Below are 12,627 nucleotides of genomic sequence, written 5' to 3'. Positions count from 1 at the left end.
ACAATATTTTAGTCAAGTTACTCGTTCATTGGTTATATATTAAAGTAACCTGACTAAAATAATGTTCAAATCGAGTTATCATCTTGGAAGACGAATGGTCACACCTTGTGACCTTTCGTCTTCCAGGATAAAAACTCTATTTAAACAATATTTTAGTCAAGTTACTTGTTCATTGGTTATATATTCAAGTAACCTGACAAAAATAATGTTCAAATCGAGTTATCATCCTGGAAGACGAAAGGTCACACATTATGACCTTTCGTCTTCCAGGATAAAAACTCTATTTAAACATTATTTTAGTCAGTTTACTTGTTCATTGGTTATATATTCAAGTAACCTGACTATAATAATGTTTAAATCGAGTTATCATCCTGGAAGACGAAAGGTCACACCTTGTGACCTTTCGTCTTCCAGGATCAAAACTCTATTTAAACAATATTTTAGTCAAGTTACTTGTTGATTGGTTATATATTCAAGTAACCTGACTAAAATAATGTTCAAATCGAGTTATCATTCTGGAAGACGAAAGGTGACACCCTGTGACCTTTCGTCTTCCAGGATCAAAACTCTATTTAAAAAATATTTTAGTCACGTTACTTGTTCATTGGTATATATTCAAGTAACCTGACTAAAATAATGTTTAAATCGATTTATCATCCTGGAAGACAAAAGGTCACACCTTGTGACCTTTCGTCTTCCAGGATAAAAACTCTATATAAACAATATTTTAGTCAAGTTACTCGTTCATTGGTTATATATTAAAGTAACCTGACTAAAATAATGTTCAAATCGAGTTATCATCTTGGAAGACGAATGGTCACACCTTGTGACCTTTCGTCTTCCAGGATAAAAACTCTATTTAAACAATATTTTAGTCAAGTTACTTGTTCATTGGTTATATATTCAAGTAACCTGACAAAAATAATGTTCAAATCGAGTTATCATCCTGGAAGACGAAAGGTCACACATTGTGACCTTTCGTCTTCCAGGATAAAAACTCTATTTAAACATTATTTTAGTCAGTTTACTTGTTCATTGGTTATATATTCAAGTAACCTGACTAAAATAATGTTTAAATCGAGTTATCATTCTGGAAGACGAAAGGTGACACCCTGTGACCTTTCGTCTTCCAGGATCAAAACTCTATTTAAAAAATATTTTAGTCACGTTACTTGTTCATTGGTATATATTCAAGTAACCTGACTAAAATAATGTTTAAATCGATTTATCATCCTGGAAGACAAAAGGTCACACCTTGTGACCTTTCGTCTTCCAGGATAAAAACTCTATATAAACAATATTTTATCAAGTTACTTGTTCATTGGTTATATATTAAAGTAACCTGACTAAAATAATGATTAAATTGAGTTATCATCCTCGAAGACGAAAGGTCACACCTTGTGACCTTTCGTCTTCCAGGATAAAAACTCTATTCAAACAATATTTTAGTCATGTTACTTGTTCATTGGTTATATATTCAAGTAACCTGACTAAAATAATGTTCAAATCGAGTTATCATCCTGGAAGATGAAAGGTCACACCTTGTGACCTTTCGTCTTCCAGGATAAAAACTCTATATAAACAATATTTTATCAAGTTACTTGTTCATTGGTTATATATTAAAGTAACCTGACTAAAATAATGATTAAATCGAGTTATCATCCTCGAAGACGAAAGGTCACACCTTGTGACCTTTCGTCTTCCAAGATAAAAACTCTATTTAAACAATATTTTAGTCATGTTACTTGTTCATTGGTTATATATTCAAGTAACCTGACTGAAAAAATATTCAAATCGAGTTATCATCCTGGAAGACGAAAGGTCACACATTGTGACCTTTCGTCTTCCAGGATAAAAACTCTATTCAAACAATATTTTAGTCATGTTACTTGTTCATTGGTTATATATTCAAGTAACCTGACTAAAATAATGTTCAAATCGAGTTATCATCCTGGAAGACGAAAGGTCACACCTTGTGACCTTTCGTCTTCCAGGATAAAAACTCTATTTAAACAATATTTTATCAAGTAACTTGTTCATTGGTTATATATTCAAGTAACCTGACTAAAATAATGTTTAAATCGAGTTATCATCCTGGAAGACGAAAGGTCACACCTTGTGACCTTTCGTCTTCCAGGATAAAAACTCTATTTAAACAATATTTTAGTAAAGTTACTTGTTCATTGGTTATATATTCAAGTAACCTGACTAAAATAATGTTCAAATCGAGTTATCATCCTGGAAGATGAAAGGTCACACCTTGTGACCTTTCGTCTTCCAGGATAAAAACTCTATATAAACAACATTTTATCAAGTTACTTGTTCATTGGTTATATATTCAAGTAACCTGACTAAAATAATGTTCAAATCGAGTTATCATCGTGGAAGACGAATGGTCACACCTTGTGACCTTTCGTCTTCCAGGATAAAAACTCTATTTAAACAATATTTTAGTCAAGTTACTTGTTCATTGGTTATATATTCAAGTAACCTGACTAAAATAATGTTCAAATCGAGTTATCATCCTGGAAGATGAAAGGTCACACCTTGTGACCTTTCGTCTTCCAGGATAAAAACTCTATATAAACAACATTTTATCAAGTTACTTGTTCATTGGTTATATATTCAAGTAACCTGACTAAAATAATGTTCAAATCGAGTTATCATCCTGGAAGACGAAAGGTCACACCTTGTGACCTTTCGTCTTCCAGAATAAAAACTCTATATAAACAATATTTTAGTCAAGTTACTCGTTCATTGGTTATATATTAAAGTAACCTGACTAAAATAATGTTCAAATCGAGTTATCATCTTGGAAGACGAATGGTCACACCTTGTGACCTTTCGTCTTCCAGGATAAAAACTCTATTTAAACAATATTTTAGTCAAGTTACTTGTTCATTGGTTATATATTCAAGTAACCTGACAAAAATAATGTTCAAATCGAGTTATCATCCTGGAAGACGAAAGGTCACACATTATGACCTTTCGTCTTCCAGGATAAAAACTCTATTTAAACATTATTTTAGTCAGTTTACTTGTTCATTGGTTATATATTCAAGTAACCTGACTATAATAATGTTTAAATCGAGTTATCATCCTGGAAGACGAAAGGTCACACCTTGTGACCTTTCGTCTTCCAGGATCAAAACTCTATTTAAACAATATTTTAGTCAAGTTACTTGTTGATTGGTTATATATTCAAGTAACCTGACTAAAATAATGTTCAAATCGAGTTATCATTCTGGAAGACGAAAGGTGACACCCTGTGACCTTTCGTCTTCCAGGATCAAAACTCTATTTAAAAAATATTTTAGTCACGTTACTTGTTCATTGGTATATATTCAAGTAACCTGACTAAAATAATGTTTAAATCGATTTATCATCCTGGAAGACAAAAGGTCACACCTTGTGACCTTTCGTCTTCCAGGATAAAAACTCTATATAAACAATATTTTAGTCAAGTTACTCGTTCATTGGTTATATATTAAAGTAACCTGACTAAAATAATGTTCAAATCGAGTTATCATCTTGGAAGACGAATGGTCACACCTTGTGACCTTTCGTCTTCCAGGATAAAAACTCTATTTAAACAATATTTTAGTCAAGTTACTTGTTCATTGGTTATATATTCAAGTAACCTGACAAAAATAATGTTCAAATCGAGTTATCATCCTGGAAGACGAAAGGTCACACATTGTGACCTTTCGTCTTCCAGGATAAAAACTCTATTTAAACATTATTTTAGTCAGTTTACTTGTTCATTGGTTATATATTCAAGTAACCTGACTAAAATAATGTTTAAATCGAGTTATCATTCTGGAAGACGAAAGGTGACACCCTGTGACCTTTCGTCTTCCAGGATCAAAACTCTATTTAAAAAATATTTTAGTCACGTTACTTGTTCATTGGTATATATTCAAGTAACCTGACTAAAATAATGTTTAAATCGATTTATCATCCTGGAAGACAAAAGGTCACACCTTGTGACCTTTCGTCTTCCAGGATAAAAACTCTATATAAACAATATTTTATCAAGTTACTTGTTCATTGGTTATATATTAAAGTAACCTGACTAAAATAATGATTAAATTGAGTTATCATCCTCGAAGACGAAAGGTCACACCTTGTGACCTTTCGTCTTCCAGGATAAAAACTCTATTCAAACAATATTTTAGTCATGTTACTTGTTCATTGGTTATATATTCAAGTAACCTGACTAAAATAATGTTCAAATCGAGTTATCATCCTGGAAGAGGAAAGGTCACACCTTGTGACCTTTCGTCTTCCAGGATAAAAACTCTATATAAACAATATTTTATCAAGTTACTTGTTCATTGGTTATATATAAAGTAACCTGACTAAAATAATGATTAAATCGAGTTATCATCCTCGAAGACGAAAGGTCACACCTTGTGACCTTTCGTCTTCCAAGATAAAAACTCTATTTAAACAATATTTTAGTCATGTTACTTGTTCATTGGTTATATATTCAAGTAACCTGACTGAAAAAATATTCAAATCGAGTTATCATCCTGGAAAACGAAAGGTCACACATTGTGACCTTTCGTCTTCCAGGATAAAAACTCTATTCAAACAATATTTTAGTCATGTTACTTGTTCATTGGTTATATATTCAAGTAACCTGACTAAAATAATGTTCAAATCGAGTTATCATCCTGGAAGACGAAAGGTCACACCTTGTGACCTTTCGTCTTCCAGGATAAAAACTCTATTTAAACAATATTTTATCAAGTAACTTGTTCATTGGTTATATATTCAAGTAACCTGACTAAAATAATGTTTAAATCGAGTTATCATCCTGGAAGACGAAAGGTCACACCTTGTGACCTTTCGTCTTCCAGGATAAAAACTCTATTTAAACAATATTTTAGTAAAGTTACTTGTTCATTGGTTATATATGCAAGTAACCTGACTAAAATAATGTTCAAATCGAGTTATCATCCTGGAAGATGAAAGGTCACACCTTGTGACCTTTCGTCTTCCAGGATAAAAACTCTATATAAACAACTTTTTATCAAGTTACTTGTTCATTGGTTATATATTCAAGTAACCTGACTAAAATAATGTTCAAATCGAGTTATCATCTTGGAAGACGAATGGTCACACCTTGTGACCTTTCGTCTTCCAGGATAAAAACTCTATTTAAACAATATTTTAGTCAAGTTACTTGTTCATTGGTTATATATTCAAGTAACCTGACTAAAATAATGTTCAAATCGAGTTATCATCCTGGAAGATGAAAGGTCACACCTTGTGACCTTTCGTCTTCCAGGATAAAAACTCTATATAAACAACATTTTATCAAGTTACTTGTTCATTGGTTATATATTCAAGTAACCTGACTAAAATAATGTTCAAATCGAGTTATCATCCTGGAAGACGAAAGGTCACACCTTGTGACCTTTCGTCTTCCAGAATAAAAACTCTATATAAACAATATTTTAGTCAAGTTACTCGTTCATTGGTTATATATTAAAGTAACCTGACTAAAATAATGTTCAAATCGAGTTATCATCTTGGAAGACGAATGGTCACACCTTGTGACCTTTCGTCTTCCAGGATAAAAACTCTATTTAAACAATATTTTAGTCAAGTTACTTGTTCATTGGTTATATATTCAAGTAACCTGACAAAAATAATGTTCAAATCGAGTTATCATCCTGGAAGACGAAAGGTCACACATTATGACCTTTCGTCTTCCAGGATAAAAACTCTATTTAAACATTATTTTAGTCAGTTTACTTGTTCATTGGTTATATATTCAAGTAACCTGACTATAATAATGTTTAAATCGAGTTATCATCCTGGAAGACGAAAGGTCACACCTTGTGACCTTTCGTCTTCCAGGATCAAAACTCTATTTAAACAATATTTTAGTCAAGTTACTTGTTGATTGGTTATATATTCAAGTAACCTGACTAAAATAATGTTCAAATCGAGTTATATTTCTGGAAGACGAAAGGTGACACCCTGTGACCTTTCGTCTTCCAGGATCAAAACTCTATTTAAAAAATATTTTAGTCACGTTACTTGTTCATTGGTATATATTCAAGTAACCTGACTAAAATAATGTTTAAATCGATTTATCATCTTGGAAGACAAAAGGTCACACCTTGTGACCTTTCGTCTTCCAGGATAAAAACTCTATATAAACAATATTTTATCAAGTTACTTGTTCATTGGTTATATATTAAAGTAACCTGACTAAAATAATGATTAAATCGAGTTATCATCCTCGAAGACGAAAGGTCACACCTTGTGACCTTTCGTCTTCCAAGATAAAAACTCTATTTAAACAATATTTTAGTCATGTTACTTGTTCATTGGTTATATATTCAAGTAACCTGACTGAAAAAATATTCAAATCGAGTTATCATCCTGGAAGACGAAAGGTCACACATTGTGACCTTTCGTCTTCCAGGATAAAAACTCTATTCAAACAATATTTTAGTCATGTTACTTGTTCATTGGTTATATATTCAAGTAACCTGACTAAAATAATGTTCAAATCGAGTTATCATCCTGGAAGACGAAAGGTCACACCTTGTGACCTTTCGTCTTCCAGGATAAAAACTCTATTTAAACAATATTTTATCAAGTAACTTGTTCATTGGTTATATATTCAAGTAACCTGACTAAAATAATGTTTAAATCGAGTTATCATCCTGGAAGACGAAAGGTCACACCTTGTGACCTTTCGTCTTCCAGGATAAAAACTCTATTTAAACAATATTTTAGTAAAGTTACTTGTTCATTGGTTATATATTCAAGTAACCTGACTAAAATAATGTTCAAATCGAGTTATCATCCTGGAAGATGAAAGGTCACACCTTGTGACCTTTCGTCTTCCAAGATAAAAACTCTATATAAACAACATTTTATCAAGTTACTTGTTCATTGGTTATATATTCAAGTAACCTGACTAAAATAATGTTCAAATCGAGTTATCATCCTGGAAGACGAAAGGTCACACCTTGTGACCTTTCGTCTTCCAGAATAAAAACTCTATATAAACAATATTTTAGTCAAGTTACTCGTTCATTGGTTATATATTAAAGTAACCTGACTAAAATAATGTTCAAATCGAGTTATCATCTTGGAAGACGAATGGTCACACCTTGTGACCTTTCGTCTTCCAGGATAAAAACTCTATTTAAACAATATTTTAGTCAAGTTACTTGTTCATTGGTTATATATTCAAGTAACCTGACAAAAATAATGTTCAAATCGAGTTATCATCCTGGAAGACGAAAGGTCACACATTGTGACCTTTCGTCTTCCAGGATAAAAACTCTATTTAAACATTATTTTAGTCAGTTTACTTGTTCATTGGTTATATATTCAAGTAACCTGACTAAAATAATGTTTAAATCGAGTTATCATCCTTGAAGACGAAGGTCACACCTTGTGACCTTGTCTTCCAGGATCAAAACTCTATTTAAACATTATTTTAGTCAAGATACTTGTTCATTGGTTATATATTCAAGTAACCTGACTATAATAATGTTTAAATCGAGTTATCATCCTGGAAGACGAAAGGTCACACCTTGTGACCTTTCGTCTTCTAGGATCAAAACTCTATTTAAACAATATTTTAGTCAAGTTACTTGTTGATTGGTTATATATTCAAGTAACCTGACTAAAATAATGTTCAAATCGAGTTATCATTCTGGAAGACGAAAGGTGACACCCTGTGACCTTTCGTCTTCCAGGATCAAAACTCTATTTAAAAAATATTTTAGTCACGTTACTTGTTCATTGGTATATATTCAAGTAACCTGACTAAAATAATGTTTAAATCGATTTATCATCCTGGAAGACAAAAGGTCACACCTTGTGACCTTTCGTCTTCCAGGATAAAAACTCTATATAAACAATATTTTATCAAGTTACTTGTTCATTGGTTATATATTAAAGTAACCTGACTAAAATAATGATTAAATCGAGTTATCATCCTCGAAGACGAAAGGTCACACCTTGTGACCTTTCGTCTTCCAGGATAAAAACTCTATTCAAACAATATTTTAGTCATGTTACTTGTTCATTGGTTATATATTCAAGTAACCTGACTAAAATAATGTTCAAATCGAGTTATCATCCTGGAAGATGAAAGGTCACACCTTGTGACCTTTCGTCTTCCAGGATAAAAACTCTATATAAACAATATTTTATCAAGTTACTTGTTCATTGGTTATATATTAAAGTAACCTGACTAAAATAATGATTAAATCGACTTATCATCCTCGAAGACGAAAGGTCACACCTTGTGACCTTTCGTCTTCCAAGATAAAAACTCTATTTAAACAATATTTTAGTCATGTTACTTGTTCATTGGTTATATATTCAAGTAACCTGACTGAAAAAATATTCAAATCGAGTTATCATCCTGGAAGACGAAAGGTCACACATTGTGACCTTTCGTCTTCCAGGATAAAAACTCTATTCAAACAATATTTTAGTCATGTTACTTGTTCATTGGTTATATATTCAAGTAACCTGACTAAAATAATGTTCAAATCGAGTTATCATCCTGGAAGACGAAAGGTCACACCTTGTGACCTTTCGTCTTCCAGGATAAAAACTCTATTTAAACAATATTTTATCAAGTAACTTGTTCATTGGTTATATATTCAAGTAACCTGACTAAAATAATGTTTAAATCGAGTTATCATCCTGGAAGATGAAAGGTCACACCTTGTGACCTTTCGTCTTCCAGGATAAAAACTCTATATAAACAACATTTTATCAAGTTACTTGTTCATTGGTTATATATTCAAGTAACCTGACTAAAATAATGTTCAAATCGAGTTATCATCCTGGAAGACAAAAGGTCACACCTTGTGACCTTTCGTCTTCCAGGATAAAAACTCTATTTAAACATTATTTTAGTCAGGTTACTTGTTCATTGGTAATATATTCAAGTAACCTGACTAAAATAATGTTTAAATCGAGTTATCACCCTGGAAGACGAAAGGTCACACCTTGTGACCTTTCGTCTTCCAGGATAAAAACTCTATTTAAACATTATTTTAGTCAGGTTACTTGTTCATTGGTAATATATTCATGTAACCTGACTAAAATAATGTTCAAATCGAGTTATCACCCTGGAAGACGAAAGGTCACACCTTGTGACCTTTCGTCTTCCAGGATAAAAACTCTATTTAAACAATATTTTAGTCAAGTTACTTGTTCATTGGTTATATATTCAAGTAACCTGACTAAAATAATGTTCAAATCGAGTTATCATCCTGGAAGATGAAAGGTCACACCTTGTGACCTTTCGTCTTCCAGGATAAAAACTATATTTAAATAATATTTTAGTCACGTTACTTGTTCATTGGTTATATATTCAAGTAACCAGACTAAAATAATGTTTAAATCGAGTTATCATCCTGGAAGACGAAAGGTCACACCTTGTGACCTTTCTTCTTCCAGGATAAAAATTCTATTTAAACAATATTTTAGTCAAGTTACTTGTTCATTAGTTATATATTCAAGTAACCTGACTAAAATAATGTTCAAATCGAGTTATCATCCTGGAAGACGAAAGGTCACACCTTGTGACCTTTGGTCTTCCAGGATAAAAACTCTATTTAAACAATATTTTATTCATGTTACTTGTTCAATGGTTATATATTCAAGTAACCTGACTAAAATAATGTTTAAATCGAGTTATCATCTTGGAAGACGAATGGTCAAACCTTGTGACCTTTCGTCTTCCAGGATAAAAACTATATTTAAACAATATTTTAGTCATGTTACTTGTTCATTGGTTATATATTCAAGTAACCTGACTAAAATAATATTCAAATCGAGTTATCATCCTGGAAGACGAAAGGTCACACATTGTGACCTTTCGTCTTCCAAGATAAAAACTCTATTTAAACAATATTTTAGTCATGTTACTTGTTCATTGGTTATATATTCAAGTAACCTGACTGAAAAAATATTCAAATCGAGTTATCATCCTGGAAGACGAAAGGTCACACATTGTGACCTTTCGTCTTCCAGGATAAAAACTCTATTCAAACAATATTTTAGTCATGTTACTTGTTCATTGGTTATATATTCAAGTAACCTGACTAAAATAATGTTCAAATCGAGTTATCATCCTGGAAGACGAAAGGTCACACCTTGTGACCTTTCGTCTTCCAGGATAAAAACTCTATTTAAACAATATTTTATCAAGTAACTTGTTCATTGGTTATATATTCAAGTAACCTGACTAAAATAATGTTTAAATCGAGTTATCATCCTGGAAGACGAAAGGTCACACCTTGTGACCTTTCGTCTTCCAGGATAAAAACTCTATTTAAACAATATTTTAGTAAAGTTACTTGTTCATTGGTTATATATTCAAGTAACCTGACTAAAATAATGTTCAAATCGAGTTATCATCCTGGAAGATGAAAGGTCACACCTTGTGACCTTTCGTCTTCCAAGATAAAAACTCTATATAAACAACATTTTATCAAGTTACTTGTTCATTGGTTATATATTCAAGTAACCTGACTAAAATAATGTTCAAATCGAGTTATCATCCTGGAAGACGAAAGGTCACACCTTGTGACCTTTCGTCTTCCAGAATAAAAACTCTATATAAACAATATTTTAGTCAAGTTACTCGTTCATTGGTTATATATTAAAGTAACCTGACTAAAATAATGTTCAAATCGAGTTATCATCGTGGAAGACGAATGGTCACACCTTGTGACCTTTCGTCTTCCAGGATAAAAACTCTATTTAAACATTATTTTAGTCAGGTTACTTGTTCATTGGTAATATATTCATGTAACCTGACTAAAATAATGTTCAAATCGAGTTATCACCCTGGAAGACGAAAGGTCACACCTTGTGACCTTTCGTCTTCCAGGATAAAAACTCTATTTAAACAATATTTTAGTCAAGTTACTTGTTCATTGGTTATATATTCAAGTAACCTGACTAAAATAATGTTTAAATCGAGTTATCATCCTTGAAGACGAAGGTCACACCTTGTGACCTTGTCTTCCAGGATCAAAACTCTATTTAAACATTATTTTAGTCAAGATACTTGTTCATTGGTTATATATTCAAGTAACCTGACTATAATAATGTTTAAATCGAGTTATCATCCTGGAAGACGAAAGGTCACACCTTGTGACCTTTCGTCTTCTAGGATCAAAACTCTATTTAAACAATATTTTAGTCAAGTTACTTGTTGATTGGTTATATATTCAAGTAACCTGACTAAAATAATGTTCAAATCGAGTTATCATTCTGGAAGACGAAAGGTGACACCCTGTGACCTTTCGTCTTCCAGGATCAAAACTCTATTTAAAAAATATTTTAGTCACGTTACTTGTTCATTGGTATATATTCAAGTAACCTGACTAAAATAATGTTTAAATCGATTTATCATCCTGGAAGACAAAAGGTCACACCTTGTGACCTTTCGTCTTCCAGGATAAAAACTCTATATAAACAATATTTTATCAAGTTACTTGTTCATTGGTTATATATTAAAGTAACCTGACTAAAATAATGATTAAATCGAGTTATCATCCTCGAAGACGAAAGGTCACACCTTGTGACCTTTCGTCTTCCAGGATAAAAACTCTATTCAAACAATATTTTAGTCATGTTACTTGTTCATTGGTTATATATTCAAGTAACCTGACTAAAATAATGTTCAAATCGAGTTATCATCCTGGAAGATGAAAGGTCACACCTTGTGACCTTTCGTCTTCCAGGATAAAAACTCTATATAAACAATATTTTATCAAGTTACTTGTTCATTGGTTATATATTAAAGTAACCTGACTAAAATAATGATTAAATCGACTTATCATCCTCGAAGACGAAAGGTCACACCTTGTGACCTTTCGTCTTCCAAGATAAAAACTCTATTTAAACAATATTTTAGTCATGTTACTTGTTCATTGGTTATATATTCAAGTAACCTGACTGAAAAAATATTCAAATCGAGTTATCATCCTGGAAGACGAAAGGTCACACATTGTGACCTTTCGTCTTCCAGGATAAAAACTCTATTCAAACAATATTTTAGTCATGTTACTTGTTCATTGGTTATATATTCAAGTAACCTGACTAAAATAATGTTTAAATCGAGTTATCATCCTGGAAGATGAAAGGTCACACCTTGTGACCTTTCGTCTTCCAGGATAAAAACTCTATATAAACAACATTTTATCAAGTTACTTGTTCATTGGTTATATATTCAAGTAACCTGACTAAAATAATGTTCAAATCGAGTTATCATCCTGGAAGACAAAAGGTCACACCTTGTGACCTTTCGTCTTCCAGGATAAAAACTCTATTTAAACATTATTTTAGTCAGGTTACTTGTTCATTGGTAATATATTCAAGTAACCTGACTAAAATAATGTTTAAATCGAGTTATCACCCTGGAAGACGAAAGGTCACACCTTGTGACCTTTCGTCTTCCAGGATAAAAACTCTATTTAAACATTATTTTAGTCAGGTTACTTGTTCATTGGTAATATATTCATGTAACCTGACTAAAATAATGTTCAAATCGAGTTATCACCCTGGAAGACGAAAGGTCACACCTTGTGACCTTTCGTCTTCCAGGATAAAAAC

The sequence above is a fragment of the Medicago sativa genome, chromosome 2 (genome assembly GCF_051527215.1).
Source record: "Medicago sativa cultivar Bolivia chromosome 2, Bolivia_mono, whole genome shotgun sequence".
Classification (NCBI taxonomy): domain Eukaryota; kingdom Viridiplantae; phylum Streptophyta; class Magnoliopsida; order Fabales; family Fabaceae; genus Medicago; species Medicago sativa.
The sequence above is the reverse complement of the archived record's forward strand: the minus strand, read 5'-3'. Positions refer to the sequence as shown.